The sequence below is a fragment of the Ochotona princeps genome, chromosome 11, assembly GCF_030435755.1.
Source record: "Ochotona princeps isolate mOchPri1 chromosome 11, mOchPri1.hap1, whole genome shotgun sequence".
NCBI lineage: Eukaryota > Metazoa > Chordata > Mammalia > Lagomorpha > Ochotonidae > Ochotona > Ochotona princeps.
This window is the reverse complement of record NC_080842.1, coordinates 43,739,887-43,758,042: the sequence shown is the minus strand read 5'-3', so window position 1 is coordinate 43,758,042 and position 18,156 is coordinate 43,739,887. Positions and strand designations below refer to the sequence as shown.

The 18,156-nt window shown below is 40.0% G+C and overlaps 1 protein-coding gene across 2 annotated transcripts in view; it reads left to right on the top strand.

Moving 5' to 3' along the window:
• SLAIN2 (SLAIN motif family member 2) overlaps positions 1-18,156 on the top strand; it is a 74,686-nt gene that overhangs the window by 10,813 nt on the left and 45,717 nt on the right. The gene's annotated exons all lie outside the window — the stretch shown is intronic.

Below are 18,156 nucleotides of genomic sequence, written 5' to 3'. Positions count from 1 at the left end.
TCATCTTTCAGTTGGGTTTTGTAATTTTCAGTATGTAAACCACACACTTTTTTTTAAATTTTGTTCCTAGTTTTATTCTTTTTGATATTACTGTAAGTGAAATTTTTTTTTAATTTCATTTTTGGATTGCTCATTGCTAGTATAGAAATAGCATTTGATTTTTTAAAATATTGAGGTAATACCCTCTAATCTTGTGGAATTTATTAACTAGTAGGTTTTTTTATATGTGGATTCCTTAGAATTTTTTATGTATAAGATCATATTCACATATAGAGATAATTTACTTCTCTGTTTCCAGTCTGCATGCCTTTGATTTCATCTGCTTGTCTAACTCCCCTGGCTGGAACCTCCAGTACAGTGTCGTATCAGAGTGGCGAGGGTGCACATCCTTCAGTGTGATTTTTATTGTTCTTTTTTGCAATGACTAAAAGTTATTTATTATGTTAGTTTGTGACAGATACAGCACTAAATATCTGCACACAGTATTTTATCTTCCCTATGATCCAAAATAAGGGCTGTTGTTAGTGCTATTGTGAAGATGAGGAATAAAGGCCCAGGCTAAATAATTTGCTTATAGTTATTGTCACCCAAAAGCACAAGGGTACTTTAAAACATTCCTGGGTAAGTAGAAATAAAAGATCAATTTATTTTGGTGCAAATAATGTGTACTTTTAAAATATGTGTGCACTATTTGGAAAATATATTTCATGCAGCATTTGAAGCCCCTTACATGCATGGATTTCAAAATATTTTACTCTAACGTTATCTTTTAATTTCATTTTTTTAATGAATCTTTCAAAATTTCCTTTATGTGATTGGGCTAGGATTGGATCCCAGTCGATCTAACTCTGCTGAAAACATTTTTTTCCTTTTTTTTCCTTGTAAGATTTAGTTAATTTTTTATTGGAAAGTCAGATTTACAGAGAGGAGACAGAGTGTAAGATCTTCCGTCTGCTTGTTCACTCCGCATGTGGCCGCAATGGCCAGAGCTGAACTGGTCTAAAGCCAGAAGCTCCTTCTGGGTCTCCCATGTGGGTGCGGAGTCCCAGGGCTTTGGACTATCCTCTACTGCTTTCCCAGACCACAAACGGGGAGCTGAATTGGAAGTGAAACAGCTGGGACACAAATGGATGTGCATATGAGATCCTGACATATGCATTGTGAGGACTGCACTGCACTGTTGAGCTGGGCTCTACTGTAAATTTTTCAACCATTACCTAATTCTAACTATACTTTTTTTGTTGTTATAAAAAAAATGCCATTCTTTTTATTTATGAGAGAGAAACAGAGATCTCCATTCATTGTCCAATCTTCAAATGTCTTCACCAGCCAGTCAGGCCCAGGCCAAAGCAAGGAGCTGGGAACTCAGTTGAGTTGGAGTCTCCCAGGTTGGTGACAGGGTCCCAACAATTGAATTGATACCTGCTGCCTTTTAGGAGGTATTCCATCCGCTAGTTCATTCCCCAAATGGTCACAGTGGTTAGGGCTGGCCAGGTAGAAGTCAGAATCCTGGAAGTCCTCCTGGGTCTCCTACATGGGTAGCAGGGCTCAAGTACTTGAGTCATCTGCTGCTTTCCCAGGCCCATTAGCAGGAAGCTGGGTCAAAAGTGGAACAACCAGGACTCAAACTGGCATTCACTTTTGTCACCAGCTTTGCGGACAGCAGCTCAACCCTCCATTACAATGCCAGTCCCAGATGAATATGTTTTCTATGCTAAGTATTAGGTAAGGCATTTTCTATGCATTAAGTCATTTAATGTGTTGATATCCTCTGGGACCTGCTGCCTCCCATGGTACACAGCAACAGAAAGCTAGAATCAGGAATGAAGCTAGAACTGCTCTACCTTGTATCCACCACACATATATTTTTAAGCATATGTTTAATGCAACCACCTTATATATTTGTCTGTCTTTAGCTGTGTAAGCAAAAGGACAATAGCGTATTCGTCTTTAAGTTTCTGAGCTCAGTCACATCAAATTGAATGATTTTTTGGTGATGTTAGGTTAAAAAGTAATGAAGGTATAAAATAATGAGTCTGAATTTCTTGCATTACCCTCTACCATTTGTACATGAGGAGTTTCACACATAGCCTTGACAGTTGTGTTAAATTTGTACTCTTATAATAAACACAAACATATTAGTGCATGTTGTTAGAAAATTGCTTATAAAATAAACCTGCAGTGATGTGGCTGTTAGGATTATAAAAATTGTAGTTTGTTTAAAACGTCTTTGTATTCCTTTTGATTTCCAACTTTTCTTTCTTGAATATGAATTGCTTCAGATCAGCTCAGCTTTGGCTATTGCGACCAATTGGGGGAGTGAACCAGCGGGGTGGAATATCTTTCTGTTTCACCTTTTCTTCGTAGATCTGCCTTCCCAATGAAAACAGCTAAATCTTGGGGGATTGGGAAGGGAAAGGGGAAAAAGCCATTAATACATTCCTTATTGCTTAATGCAATAAGATTTTATATATCACAACAAAAAAAATTTGTTCTAAGTGTAGACATGTAATTTAAAAGATACTTATTTTGACATGAAAGAGTTACCAGGAGAGATTCCTGGTTCACTCTCCATATGGCCATAATGGCTGGAGTTGGGCTGATCTGGAGCCAGGAGCCATAAGCTTCTGAATCTCCCATGTGGATGCAGGGACCCAAGGCCTTGAGCCATCCTCTGCTGCTTTCCTAGACCATTAACAGGGAGTTGAATTGGTAGTGGAGCGGCTAGGACTCGAACTGTTGCTCATATGGGATGCTAGCACTGTTAAGTGGATGATCAGTGTGCTATGCCACTGCACTGGTCCCAGGGTTTTGTTGTTGTTGTTGTTGTTGTTTTTGATAGAATTGGGACAGCTAATATGTATGATCTTACTATTTCTTATTCCTATTTTTAACTTTTCATTTTAAGATACACATTCTATACCTATATTTATTAAGTGTATTGGATTTACCTAATTACCTATGTAGTTTATTCTCATGTAGATAGCAGAAAGAAATTTATTTAGCAGAAATACCAGAAAAAGAACCATAAAATGATGTAACTCACATCATGTAACCATTCTGGATCTCTGATGTTACTATTGCTCCATAGTCCCATCTTTGGGATCACCCTGCATGTAAATCTCTGTGCCAGAGTGCCCAGGAAGCTTCATGCTGATGCTCTTGGTACCCAGACTGGCTGCTTGTCCTCTTCCCTTATATTTACCCTCCTCTGTGCCCTACTACCAGGAATACATCTGTAACTATACCTTCTGTTAGTGTAACTTTGACATTTTTATTTATTTATTTATTTATTTATTTATTTATTTAGATTTATTTTTATTGCTAAGTCAGATGTATAGAGGAGAGACAGAGAGGAAGATCTTCCATCCGGTAATTCACTCCCCAAGTGAGCGCAACAGCCAATCTGTGCTGATCTGAAGCCAGGAGCCAGGAGCTCTTCCGGGTCTACCATGTAGGTGTGGAGTCCCAAGGCCTTGGGCCATCCCTGACTGCCATTCCAGGCCATAAGCAGGGAGCTGGATGGGAAGCGGGGCTGCCGGGATTAGAATTTAAGCCCATATGGGATCCCGGTGCATTCAAGGCAAGGACCTTAGCCGAAAAGCCACCTCACCGGGCCCATCAGTTTTGACATTTTTTTTTTAAGATTTTTTTTTTTTTATTACAAAGTCAGATGTACAGAGAGGAGGAGAGACAAAGAGGAAGATCTTCCATCTGATAATTCACTCCCCAAGTGACCGCAATGGCCGGTGCTGAGCCGATCCAAAGCCTGGAACCAGGAACCTCTTCCAGGTCTCCCACACGGGTGCAGGGTCTCAAGGCTTTGGGCCGTCCTTGACTGCTTTCCCAGGCCACGAGCAGGGAGCTGGCTGGGAAGTGGAGCTGCCGGGATTAGAACCGGCGCTCATATGGGATCCCGGGGCGTTCAAGGCAAGGACACTAGGCCATGGCGCCGGGCCCCAGTTTGTACATTTTTAAAAAGATGTCTTGGTTGGTAAACAGCAGAAAGGAGTAATGTGTTAATGTAAAGGAATTTACAGTATGCTAGTCCTTGCAGTAATGACTTGTGCTAGTCAAAGCACATTGTGATGGTGACTGCATTTGCGTAATAGTTTTTAGTGGCAACATGAATTTTTAAAAGCATTTAGAGTGAGATTTTCAGGAACAATAGTTCTTGTTTTGCTTGTTGCATTTATTCACCATGTCTTCTGTGATGTTTCATTTGCGAATCTGAGTTATAGAGGAAATATATTCCTTTATAGACAGAACTAGCTTATTTAAAAGGAGGGTTTTAAACTGGGAGTGGCTCATAAATGCAAAATGTTTGTTTTGATCTGAGGAAAAAATACCTGGGCTTCTTGCAATAAAGTTGAAATTTTCCGAAGGGTGTTAAGGAACTATAAAGAAAATAGACGTGATTAAATCTCCTTGAAATGTGAGGAATGGGTCCCAGCACAGTGGCCTAGTGGCTAAAGTCCTCGCCTTGAACTCCCTGGGATCCCATATGGGTGCTGGTTCTAATCCCAGCAGTTCCACTTCCCATCCAGCTCCCTGCTTGTGGCCTGGGAAAGCAGTCGAGGACGGCCCAAAGCCTTGAGACCCTGTACCCACGTGGGAGACCGGGAGGAAGTTCCTGGCTCCTGGCTTTGGATCGGCACAGCACCGGCCATTGTGGTTCACTTGGGGAGCGAATTATCAGATGGAAGATCTTCCTCTTTTTCTCTCCTCCTCTCTGTACATCTGACTTTACAATTTAAAAAAAATCTGTTTTTTTTGTTGTTGTTGTTTTTTTGTAGAAAAAAGGAAATGTGAGGAATGATAGAAACAGGGTGATTCAGTGCCATGTATCTTTTGTGAAAGTATCTGGAAAGATGAAACAGGTAGTGCTATTAGAGATGGAGACATGGATGAAGCAAACCATCTCCCTCCAAAGACTAGAAGGAACTCTCTCCTCCACTGGTTCTTTCAAGAATTTCTGGTCATCTATGTAAGAGTAGAATAGTACTCAGAAAAATCTGTTGAGACCTGTTGTGTTGGAAAAGTATAAGAAGCAGGAATGGACCAGGCTGAGTCTGTAAATGACCGCACTCTGATAAGCTTGAGGAATGGAATTTCATGGATATCATTAAGTTAGTGAGGAGGTGTTTAGTATGCTCTTAGTACCTAGTCACTACTGCATTTTATAATTATGATGATGTTGTCTATCTGCATTGATATTTAGTAGCTATAGACAGATTAATTTAGCAAGCACAAGATGTATATCTTTTGAGTGGACCTGTTGATTTCCCCCTTTCAGAATTGAATTAATAGATCTTTTATTGCCAAGTGATATTCTTGTTTGCCGTTAAGTCATCCATAACTAGAACTAAGCTGAAGAGGACTGAAAAACAAAACCCAGAGGCACTCAGCCTCACAGTTCAGACATCTATGTTCCATATTGGAGAGTCAGTTTATAATTTCCAGCTTTTCACTACAACTTCCTCTTAATGAGGATGCTGGGATAGTAGTGATGGCTCAAGTAGCTGGGAGACCTGGATTAAGTTTCTGACTTCTTATTTCAGGCTGGTCCAGCCTCAGTTATTGACAGCATTTGGAGAATTAACTAGCAAATGAAAATGCTTGGGTCTTGCACAATGACTCAATTAGCTAATCCTTCCCCTGCAAGCACCAGGATTTCATATGGGCACCAGTTCCTGTCCCAGCTGCTCCACTTCTCATCCTGCTCCCTGCTTGTGGCCTGGGAAAGCAGTGAAAGATGGCCCAAAGCCTTGGGATCCTGCACTGGTGAGGGAGACCTAAAGGAAGCTCCTGGTTCCTGTCTTCAGATCAGCTCAGCTCTGGCTATGTAAGAAGTGAACCAGTAGATGTCTCTCCTTCTCTGTAAATCTTTCAAATAAAAAGAAATCTGTAAAAAAATGCATGCTCAAGTTCAAGCTCTCTCTTGCTTTCTTTCTGCTTCATATATATATATATATTTCCAGAAAAAAGGAAAAAAGCTCATGAATCCTGGAATCTTGAATTTAGAGGTTTAAGACTGATGCTGTCTTCATGATAGTATAAGCTAAGTTAGAGACTGACAAGCTCTGTGTGCGGCAGCAATTAGGTTTATCTTGATTCATGTCATAATGTCTCTGAGTGTGAAGTGTAATTGCCTGTGTGTTTCATCTTCAAATTCCAGGTCTGTCCAATGGTAACTGCTATAGAATTGTTCATTCGAGTGACTAACTAGAAAGTGACACTAAGCTTTGAAGGTGCTTAGAATTTGATTAGGAGAAAAAGTGAACATGGAATCGATTTTCTGTGAAATCAATAATAGGATTCATAATAGAAAAGTTTGTATGGACTTGAGCATGAAAGCTAAGAATTTGAATTAGGGTACAGAGGGTTTTTCTTTCTGCCTTTTAGAATAAAAAAAGCAGTGTGGGTGTTATGACACAGTGAGTTAAGCCATTGCTTGGGATACCCACATCCTATATCATAGAGCTTTTTTGATTTCTGGCTATTCTGCTTCTGATTCAACTTCCTGCTTATGTTCCTGGTAAAGCAGTTGATGACAGCCCAAGTACGTGGGTTTTTGACCCATTTGGAGACCTCGATGGAGTTCCGTGCTCCTGACTTTAGCATGGCCCAATCCTGGTTTTTGTAGCCATTTGGAGTGCTAATAAACAGGTGGAAGACCTCTCTGTCCTTACGCTTACAAATAAATAAATGAGTAAAGTAAAAGAGAGAAATTGCACCTGAGTAAAGAGAAAGGACCTGTGAAGATACTTGAAGTGTTTAGAACAGCAGCTTGCACAAATTACATGTTTATTAGCTGTCATTATCTTCAATATCATCACCCTTTGTTTATTTTAATTTTGGATGGCCTATATTTACATTGGACTTTTAGAAAGATTTTTTAAAAATTTGCTTGAAAGGCAAAGTTAGAGAAAAGAAGGAGAGAAAAATAATACATTTTCCATCCGCTGGTTCTCCCAAGGGCCGCGATGGCCAGTGCTGGGCCAGCCTGAAGCTGGGAGCCAGTATCCTCATCCTAATCTTGCATGTGAGGGCAAGGCCCTAGCGCTTGGCCATCCTCCAGTGCCTTCCCAAACACAATAGCAGGAAGCTGGATCAGACTTGGAGTAGCTGGGGTGCTAACTGATGTCTATTTGGGATTCTAGAATCAAAGGTAGCAGCTTAACTCAGTGCTGGCCCCAAGAGGATTTAGCCACTGAGCCATCACTCGGGCCTGACCCCAAAGAACTTTTAAAAAATAACTTTGGTTTGGAAAATGTCAAACATACATTCATAAGGAAATGGAGAGCATGATAAATGAACCATCACTAACTTATCACCTGTCTTTAGTATTTCCCAAGTAACCTCATTCTTGTTTTATCTGTACCATTGAAACCCCAATTCCCTGGAATATTTTTAAGCAAATTTCATCCAGATTTAATATGAGTTAATTACTGAGATAGTAAGAGTTAAAGGCTCTTTTTAATGTAACCACAATAGCAATTCCATATATACACAAAAATTTTTAAACTTCTTTAATGCCATTAAATGTTCTCTGAATGTTTGAGATTGAATTTCCTAAAGTTTGCAATCTATTGAGAATTTTCCCGTTTTGTTATTACGAAGAATAAGTGGTTCTGTCAACTATTTAAAAAAATTATATCTGACTATCGTTTTTTAGAAATGTATGGTATTTCTTATTTCACTAGTTCTAATCATAGGAGTGCTCTACCTCCTATGGACATTCCCATGAAAACCAAATATCTCCAACAAACGCAAAACGATACCATTACTTTTCTAGTCATTAAATAAAATGTTATAGTGTAACTTTGTAGTCTCTTTCTGTATATTCAGTCAACAAATCAGTATTCTGTTGATTTGTTAATACCTCCCAGATTCCTTTCTTCCTTTTCATTTTTTTATAAGATTTACTAATTTTTATTGTAAAGGCAGATTTACAAAGAGAGGGAGATGCAGAGAGAAAGACCTTCCATCTGCTGGTTCACTCCCCAAGTGACCCCAGTGGCCTGAACTGAGCTGAGCTGATCTGAACCAGGAGCCACAGGGGTTTCCTTTGGGTCTCCCATGCAGGTGCAGGATCCCAAGGCTTTGGACCGTCCTTGACTGCTTTCCCAGGCCACAAGCAGGGAGCTGGATGGGAAGCGGGGCTGCCAGGATTAGAACTGGCGTCCATATGGGATCCCAGTGAGTTCAAGGCGAGGATTTTAGCTGCTAGGGCCAAAATCACTTAGTATTAATGTAATAGTCTATGTTTACATTCGGTGATATGAAGACATAAAGTGAGGTCAGTTGAAATGAAAAGGAAGAGGCCTGGCACAATGGAAGATCTTCCTCTCTGTCTCTCCTCTTCTCTGTGTATCTGACTTTGCAGTAAAAATAAATAAATCTTAGAAAAATACTAAGCGATTTCTTCATAAATCTTCAGAGTTTGCTTCTTCTCATCGATCCTTTGTCCTTTAGGCCTACAACTTAGCTCTGTAAAACACACATGTGCATAACGTTGAAAGCACCAGACATCTTAGCTTTCAAGATCCTGTGCCTCTGATCAGAACTGTGTTCTCTGATTTTCTCTCCCACTTACTCCAATAAAAGACATTTTATTTAACCACACTGACCAATTCAGTGTTCACTTGGTGCTTACACATCCTAAAGATTTTCTTTCCATTTTTTATATTTTACCCAAGCCTTACCTCAAAACTTGTTCACAAATTGTTTGTTTCTGAGATTTTCTAACCACCATAGTTCTTATGACAGCTTATCATCTAGACATAGTCCTCTATCTATAGTAGGTTCTCAGTAAATGTTGGTGATGATTATTCCAAAAGTGAACATCCTTCCTCTTTGCCTAGGGATGTTCCAATGCCTTTTGTTTTGGCATCACATCTGGCTAGTGTGCCCTTGACTCTCAGTGTCCAAATATGTACAATAAATTACGCAGTCAGGATCAGGTATTGGGGACACTGATTAAAGTGCCTGTTCTGTGTCCCAGTTCCTCTACCACTGGTCCAGCTTCTTGGTGGTATTTATGCATCGTGAGAGGTAGCAGATGATGACCCAGGTACTTAGATCCAAATGGACTTGCAACCTGGCTTTGGCCTGGCCCAGCCCTTGCTATTGCAGGCTTTTGGGTAGTGAAGGAGCAGATGGAAGATCTCTGTCTCTCTGCACTTCGCAAATGTGAGTGATACAAAATCAGCTCAGCAATTTGTACTGTTTAAATTGCTACCATCATTGATTTGAAATAGTAGATAAGGTAACTAGAATATAATACTTAATACAGGTTGAACCTCCCAACTCTGGAAATTTTGGAGTGCTGATGTATCATCTTAAGTAGAAAGCTCCACACTATGAAACTTAATTTCATGTTCAAAATGACCTTTACCCTTTAGCATTTCTATTACATATATACATATATATGCATATTCTATGTGTGTATATATATATATATATATATTTAGTTTGTGTAGATATATTTAGATTTTCCAGATATTTTTATCTGGTTTATTATTTCATTCAGTGGATAAACTGTTTTAACTTCGAAGTTAGTAAGAAACTAATTTTAGAAACTGGAAATACTGCAAATAGAAATTTGTGAAGAACACAGTTTAATATTTACTGCATTTAAAACTTTCCAATGAATTTTTAATTTGCTCTGTTGTGTCCTTCATATCTAATAATTCTAGTTGATTTTGTTTCAGTTTTTCTATTTTTCTATGTGACATATTCTTTAAATTCCAGCATGTGCTTCTTGTTGATAAGCTTTATAACAAATTTTTAGGTTCTTTATCCCCTGTTTCCTCTGTGTATTCCTCATTTAACTCTGAGGTTGGCAAAGAATTTTGCTCCTTTGCAGGCGAATCTTCTGTAATAGCCATTGTGCCTCTGTCTCTTCTTTTGCTCTTGGTCTTTGTACTTCCAGTTATTAGATTCTTCTCCTTAGGGCAGGTTTCTAAGCTGTGTCACCCACAGGTGTACAAGTTGATTTTACTGATTGTGTTTGGTACCCAGTTCTTTGTTTGCTTTCAGTTGTGCCGCTCCCTCCAGCAAGTTTCAGGTCTAGTCTCTTGTGTGAGGCTTCCACCATGGTCTCAGTAGCCCCAGCTCCTGGCTTACCACCTTCCACTTCCGGGATCCCATGCCGAGGCTGCACAGTTGTCTGTATAACCTTTTTCCCGCTTCCAGTTTGAACAGTTCTCTGGATTAGGGAGAAATCAGGTGTTCTAAGTAATTAGGTTGACGGTAGTGCTGATCTTGCCAGAACCTGTTTGCCATTAGGTGTGAGGGCTACCTGGACCTATTTTGACCCTTAGATGCCAAATTAAATATTTTCCTTTTGGGACCAATGCAATGTACTGAGCATAGTAAGTTTGCTCCCAGCTCAGTGCATGCGTAGTTCCATCCCATAACCTTTGCCTCCCTACACAAAATGGAACCCAATGTGAGGTCTGGTGTGGGTATGAGCTGTGAAATCCATCCTGTTCCTGCGCTGCCTTTTTGGGATATACTGCTCTCTGCCTCTGCTCAAACAAATCAGCGGATGGGCAGTCCTTTGCCTGGGTTCACCTCCTTGGCTCCCGGTGAGCTCCTCTTCCAGCCTGGTTGCTGGAGCTCAGTTCGCGTCTAGCTGACTAGCACTGAGGTATCTGGTCACTGTGGCAAAAGCACACTGTTGTTTTTGCTGCTTTCTCTTGTCCATCAGTATCCAGGTACCCATCTGTTGTCGGCCTATTCTCTCCTATTTCCTAGAATGTGCCCTCTCTGCTTTGCCTTGGCTAATGATTGTCTGTTTAAATGTGTCCTTACCCTGTTTCACTCTCTTGATAATTTTATTTTCTACAAACTCTTTGAAGCCCCCTTGCCTTGAGCAGTGTACATAGACTTTGAGCTGTTGCCACAAAATTCAGTAAGATAGTTAGTAACTCCAGCTCTTCTCAGTATCTTTCCTAAAAAAAAAAAAAAAAAAAAAAAAAAAAAAAGCAGCAGCAACCCAGTTTTTGATTGTTGCTTTCTTGGTTGATCGCACTGTAATCATTACTCCCCAGCAGTACAAACACTGGGATTTCTCCTTTCCCTCCCCCTCTTCTTAAAAAAAAAAAATTGCTTAGTTTGTATCTGAAAGCCAGTTACCGAGAGGAGAGACGAAGAGAATAGAGACGAAGAGAATCTTCTATCTTCTGGTTCACTTCCCCAGTGGTTACAACAGCTAGAGCTGAACTGAGCTGAAGCCTGGAGCCAGGAGCTTCTTTCTAGAGATATTCTAGGAAGATATTTCTGAAGAGTTGACATTTAAGCTGAGACCCAATAGAAAATATTAATGAGCTTAGTGAAACTAGGCGGAGGAGGGTAAGATAAGCGAACAGTGGAGTTGAATTCATTTCTGGCAAGAGAACAATGTATTGCACAAATAACTTAGAATCAGAAGTGTTGGCTCTTCCAGAAATAGAAATTGGTTCCATTTGGCTGTTTAAAGAGTTGGATGTTAGAGGAAGGTGAGTAATGGAACTAAAGAAGTACTGCCACAGTTAGGTCATCACTTGGATCTCAAGGGCTACGGCCATTTTGGGAAGAAGCCCCAACCCAAGGGCAAGAAGAAACTGGCTCAGAATTTTTAGCAGAGCAGTGTACATAGAATCAGGTTTGTATGTTAGGAAATACTTTGCATTGTACAGAATGGATTTGAAGTTCGAGGTAAGAGAGGTAAGAAAAAGAGATGTTCATTGATTCACTTCCCAGATGGCTTTAACAACCATGATTGTGCCAGGCCAAAGCCAGGAGCCAGGAGCTTCAGCCAGATCACCTATTTGGGTGACAGAGGCCCAGAGACTTGGGCTTTTTTTCCTGGGCTATTAACAGCGAGGTAGATCAGAAGCAGAGCAGCTGGAACTCAAAAAAGTGTTTGCATGGGATACTAATATAAGGCAGTGGCTTTACTGACTATGCTACAACGCTGGCTTCCAGAGATTTGTTTTAAAGATGTATGTATTTGGGCCCAGCGGCGTGGCCTAGCGTCCAAAGTCCTCGCCTTGAAAGCCCCGGGATCCCATATGGGCGCCGGTTCTAATCCCGGCAGCTTCACTTCCCATCCAGCTTCCTGCTTGTGGCCTGGGAAAGCAGTTGAGGAGGGCCCAAAGATTTGGGACCCTGCACCTGTGTGGGAGGCCTGGAGGAGGTTCCAGGTTCCTGGCTTCGGATCGGCGCTCAGCACCGGCCCGTTGCGGCTCACTTGGGGAGTGAAACATCGGATGGACGATCTTCCTCTCTGTCTCTCCTCCTCTCTGTATATCAGGCTTTCCAATAATAATAAATCTTTAAAAAAAAAAAAGATGTATGTATTTGAAAGGAAGGATGACAGGGGTTGGCAGTGAGGTGGTGTGTCTGTTTGGGGGTGGTGGTGGGAGTGGTGCTCTTGTGGTGGGCACATTATCATCTGCTGATTCATGTCTCAAATAGCCTGGAACTCCATCTGGGTCTTCCACATTAGTGGTAGGGGCACAGGTACTTGGAACCATCTTCCATGACTTTCTCAAGCAACTTAGTGGAAGCTGGAGTGGACACTGAGCTGTTGGCACTAGAACTGTCTCCAGTATGGGGTGCTAGCATTGCAATTGGCAACTTAACTTGTTGTATCAAAATACCACCCCCTAAAATTAGGCATTTGCAAATTTAAGAAAATATTTTTTTTTTTTAGAAATGGTTTTGGTCCTTCTTCAAAAATTTTAGAATCTTCCTCGGGTGTCCCACATACATACTGGGTGAGAAGGTCCTGGGCCATTCTCCCCTGCCTTCCCTGGTCACAGGCAGGGACCTGGATAAGAGGTAAAGCAGATAGACATGAACCAGAGCCCACCTGAACTCCTGACTCTTGATGGGGGAGGATAAGCCAGTCGAGCTCCTCATCACATGGGGTCCTGACATTTTTTAAAATTTATTTGTTTAACTTGAAAGTTAACATTCCAGAGAAATAAGGAGAGAGACAGAGATCTTCTGTCACTGATTCACTTCAGGGCCAGTCCAAGCTGGGATCCAGCAGCTTTTTTGTCTCCCAAGTAGATGCAGGGGACCAAAGCTTTGGGCCATCCTCTGCTGGCCTTCCAGGCCGTTAGCAGGAAGGTGGGAAGTGAGGCAGCCAGGACTAGAACCAGCACCCAAATGGGTTACTGTTGCCTCAGGCTGAGGATTAGCTAGCCATGCCACCAAGCTAGCCCCTTCAGTAACTTTCAGTATACCTCTTGTATGATTGTATTTCATAATTTTTTTGTTAAAAAATCTCTTTAAATTCCATTTCCATGGACTACTTGAAGCATCCTTTTATGCTTCTGCCTTTATTTAAGACTTTAATTTTACTCTACATTGTTGCATAGTTTGCAGGATATGAGTCTTATACATCATTTAAGTATTTTAATTTTTTTTAATTTATTTTATTACAAAGTCAGATATACAGAGAGGAGGAGAGACAGAGAGGAAGATCTTCCATCCGATGATTCACTCCTCAAGTGAGCCGCAACGGCCGGTGCTGAGCCGATCCGAAGCTGGGAACCAGGAACCTCTTCCAGGCCTCCCACACAGGTGCAGGGTCCCAATGCATTGGGCCGTCCTCGACTGCTTTCCCAGGCCACAAGCAGGGAGCTGGATGGGAAGTGGAGCTGCCGGGATTAGAACCGGCGCCCATATGGGATCCCGGGGCGTTCAAGGTGAGGACTTTAGCCAGTAGGCCACACCGCTGGGCCCTCATTTAAGTATTTTATTCTTTGATGGTATTATGAATGAAATTTGTATGTTGATTTTATTAGCATGTTCATTGGTAGTGTACAGAAAAAACAATTGATACTTTGTTGACCTGATATTGCTAAACTGTTCTTTACACAAGAGTCTTCTCAGTCATCCGCCTTTGGATTCTTGTAAAGGATTTTCTGAATAAAGGATCATATTTGTAAATAAAGATAGTTTTACTTTTTCCAACTTACGTTCCATTAATTCCTTTTTCTGGCTTACCATAGTGTGATATTTAGTTAAAATTATGATAATATATATGCTTAATTTATTTCTAAACTTGGGAGAAAGCATTCAGTCCTCACTCATTAGCTAATTGTTTTTAAAGAGTTTGTATAGGAGTATGGATATTTTTTTTCCTTAATGTTTGGTCTAATTCATAAGTGAAAACATCTGGGCCTTTCTGGAAAGTTTACTTTTGCTGGGAGGCAGAGTTAAAGAGATTCTGTCCACTGGTTCATTCCCCAGATGGCCACAGTGACTGGAGCTGAGCTGGTCCAAAACCAGGAGCTGGGAGTTTCTTAGAGATCTCCTCCATGGATGGAGGGACCCAAGGATTTGAGCCATCCTCTGCTGCAATTTCAGACCATTAGCAGGATGGGTTGGAAGTAGAGCAGCTGGGACTCAGAACAGTGCCCAATGGGATGCCACTGCCACAGGCAGAAGCTTAGCCTGATACACCTCACAGCTGGCTCCAGGATTTTTCATTTCTAATTTTATTTTTTATAAGTTTATTCTCTATTCTTCTGTTTGGTAGATTGGGTCTTTCTAGCAATATTTCTATTTTAGCTCTATTTTGTTGGCCTAAATTTGTTTCAGGCATTTCCTTAGAAATCTTTCCATTTCTAAAAAAAAAAAGAAAAAGAAATCTTTCCATTTCTGTAGTATTATAGCAATCTGATCTCTTATTTCTGGCTTTTGTGATTCGTGTTTACTGTCTTTTTCTGGGTCAGTCTGACTAAAGATAGCAACTGAATCACATCTTTTAATTTTTTACCATTTTTTGTTTGTTTTCTGTTAAACTGATTGCTACTCTTTACAATTTGTTTATAAATGCCTTTGCTGTCACTGTTCTGATTTTAATTTACTCTTGTTCTAGTTTTAATAGTCTAGAACATCGGAAACCTCTTTTATTGTCCATTGTAAGCATTTAGGCCCTTTTTAGTTTCATCAGATAAAATGGTATATTGAATTTTTGTGTTTTATGACTTGTCTGTGGTGTTTTCTTCTTTGCTGTGTAAGCATTTATAAGCATGATATATTTCCAGATGTTTGAGATTTACTAGATTTCTTTTCTTGATTTTAATGTAATTATGTTGTAGGTAGAGATCACACTTTGAAGAATTTTTAGTTGTCTTACATTCAGTAAGGCTTGTTTCTTGGTCTGTCTTGGAGAATGATTGTTGTGTACATAAAAAGAACATATATCCTCTAGCTATTGAAATGGAATGTTTCAAAAAATGATAGTTAAGTGAAGCTGATTGATAATATTATTCAGGTCTTCTGTATCCTTACTAGTTTTCCATGTGGTTCTGATGTTTTAAAGTATTTCTCCTTATCTCTTTTAATATTTTTTAATTGCATGTTTCCCCATTCTTTTTACTTTCAGCCCGTTTGTAATTTTTGAGTCTTAATATTTTTTTTGCGGGGGTGGGGGTAGACATCATGGAGTCATAACTTTTAGTTCAATCAACCTCTTCCTTTTTTTTTTTTTTTTAAGGTTGTGTTTACTTTTATTTGAAAGGTAGATTTAGTGAGATGAAAGACGGAGATCTTTCATCCGCAAGTTTACAAAGGGCTATAGTGGCTGGAACTTAGCTATTCTGAAGCCAGGAGCCAGGAATTTCTGTGCCTACATGTTTGCAGGGGCCCAAGGACTGGAGCCATGTTATTCTGCTTTCCCAGGCACATTAACAGGGAGCTGGGTCAGAAATGACACCGCCAGGGCTGAAAATGGAGTGCTGACAGTCCAGGCAGAGGATTAGTCTACTGCGTCCCAGTGCTGGGCGCCCATCTCTTCTTCCTCTTGAATAGAGTGTTTTGTCAGTTCACATGTGCTTCATCTTGTATATGTCATTTTTGTTTTCCGTTTCAATCATTTGTCTTTGATCTATGTCATTAACTGTGTTTTCAGCATGAAAACTTCTAAAAATATCGTAAATATTTGGTTATTATGTTTTGAAAGGTTCAGAATATTATTTAGGGGCCTGGAGTTGGCTCAACTGGCTAATCATCCACCTCCAAGCACCATATAGGTGCTGATTAATGTCCTGGCTACTCCACTTTCCATCTAGCTCCCTACTTGTTGCCTGGGAGGGCAGTGGAGGACAGCCCAAATCCTTAGGACCCTGCACCCCCATAAGAGACCTGGAGGAGGCTCCTTGTTCCTGGCTTTGGATTGCTCAGCTCCATCCATTGCAGCTATTTGGGGAGTGATCTTTCTGTCTCTTCATAAATCTGCCTTTCAAATATAAATAAATCTTTTTAAAAATGCTATTTAGATTGGTTTTTAGTAGGTTTAGAATACTTTAAAAACTCAGCTAAAGATTCCCTGACCAAGGAATAATTTTGTGCCAGTGTCATGTTTCCAAACTTGAAGTAGTGATAGGGAGACTCAAATAATAAAAACTAGGGTAACGGTCATGGTATACTCCAGGATTGTTGAGTCATTCTTTTCTTTTTCAGCACGATGGCAGTGGGCAAGTTGCTACATTACCAATTGTCTGATAAATAAAGGAAGGAACATTGTCTGTTCCAGTTAGGAAGCAAATAAATATTGGAATGCGGAGTAATACTGTTTATAAAGATAGGATTTGAGGACCCGGCACAGTAGCCTGGTGGCTAAAGTCTTCGCCTTGTACCACCGGGGTCTCATAGGGTGCTGGTTCTAATCCCGGCAGCCCCACTTCCCATCCAGCTCCCTGTTTGTGGCCTGGGAAAGCAGTCGAGGACGGCCCAAAGCCTTGGGACCCTGTACCCGTGTGGGAGACCCAGAAGAGCTCCTGGCTTCTGGCTTTGGATTGGCTCAGCTCTGGCTGTTGCACTACTTTAAGAGTGAATCATGGGAGGGAAGATCTTCCTTTCTCTTTCCTCCTCTCTGGGTATCTCACTTTCCAATAAAAATAAATAGATGTTTAAAAAAAAATGATAAGATTTGATGACCTTACTTATTGATAAGGGTAGTACATAAAAAAGAATCTAAAAATGCTCTTTTTGTTTTTGTCACTGAAAGAATTATGGTACCATTAAAAAAAAAGGTAACTATAGGGAATTTGTGGTAAGTAAATATTGTTTCAATTTCATTGATTTAGAATTACTGATATTTTATTTAGTTTATAATAGTTCCTATATTTTAAAAGATACTGAAAATGCCTGGTAACTTCCTAAATAGTTTTATTAAGATGCAATTTTCACCGCATAAAATTTACCCATACTTGTGTAATCTGCATTATCACGAAATAGATTGTGTGCTTAATTGAGTTTAGTTTATTCACACTGTCAAAAACAAATCATTGCTACCATTTAATTGAATAACATAATCATTAAAAGACACGTAATTTGTATAGCTAAGTTCAAATCCTAGGTAATTACTAGGTATTTTCTTCTCCATGGCCTTTTCCACACATTTTATATACCTTTTATATACATGGCTGAGTAATCTGTATGTATTCTTTTGTGTCTGGTTTCTTTCACTGAACATTATGATTTTGAGGCTTACCCTTATTCCTTGCATTTTTTTTTAAAAGTTCATTAAGTAGGTGAGGAAATTAGATACATATTCAGGATCTTGTGTTGGAATGTGGAGTGCACCCATAACTTTCCTGGTTTATTGTGAGCCGCAGGTACAGCTAGCCTGGGACCCTAGCATTACCCCTCTGTCCAGCCAAAGGCCCATAGTGCCCCACACCCCAGGACCCCAGCTGCAGGCACCAGCATGGTGGTATGCACGGACGTGGCCTGCCTATACTCCCTGGCCTGCCCACTCTCCAACTAGTGTGTTGGTGCCTTACACTTAGTAATTTTTGTAACTAGTAGTCGAGGAAATTTTCAGTATAGAGATGTATTGTGCTCTATTTGTAGTATTTAAGTTGTAAAGAGAACAAAAACATTTGGTTTTATTTTATATTTTTAATAAGTACCTTCATAAATTGTGGTTCTGGTTCAAAAATGTTTTTGTGCAAATGAAAATGGATTATGGATTTATTTGGTCATTTATTTGTTTTGATCAATATTAATTTGACAAAAGACATGGAAAAAGTCTATTTTCACTCCTGGTGTTACAGAGAGATACTTAAATACTTACACTAAAAAATACAGCATTTAATAGTATCCTAGCTTGATTAATGTGAACTGTGAAATTATTATCTC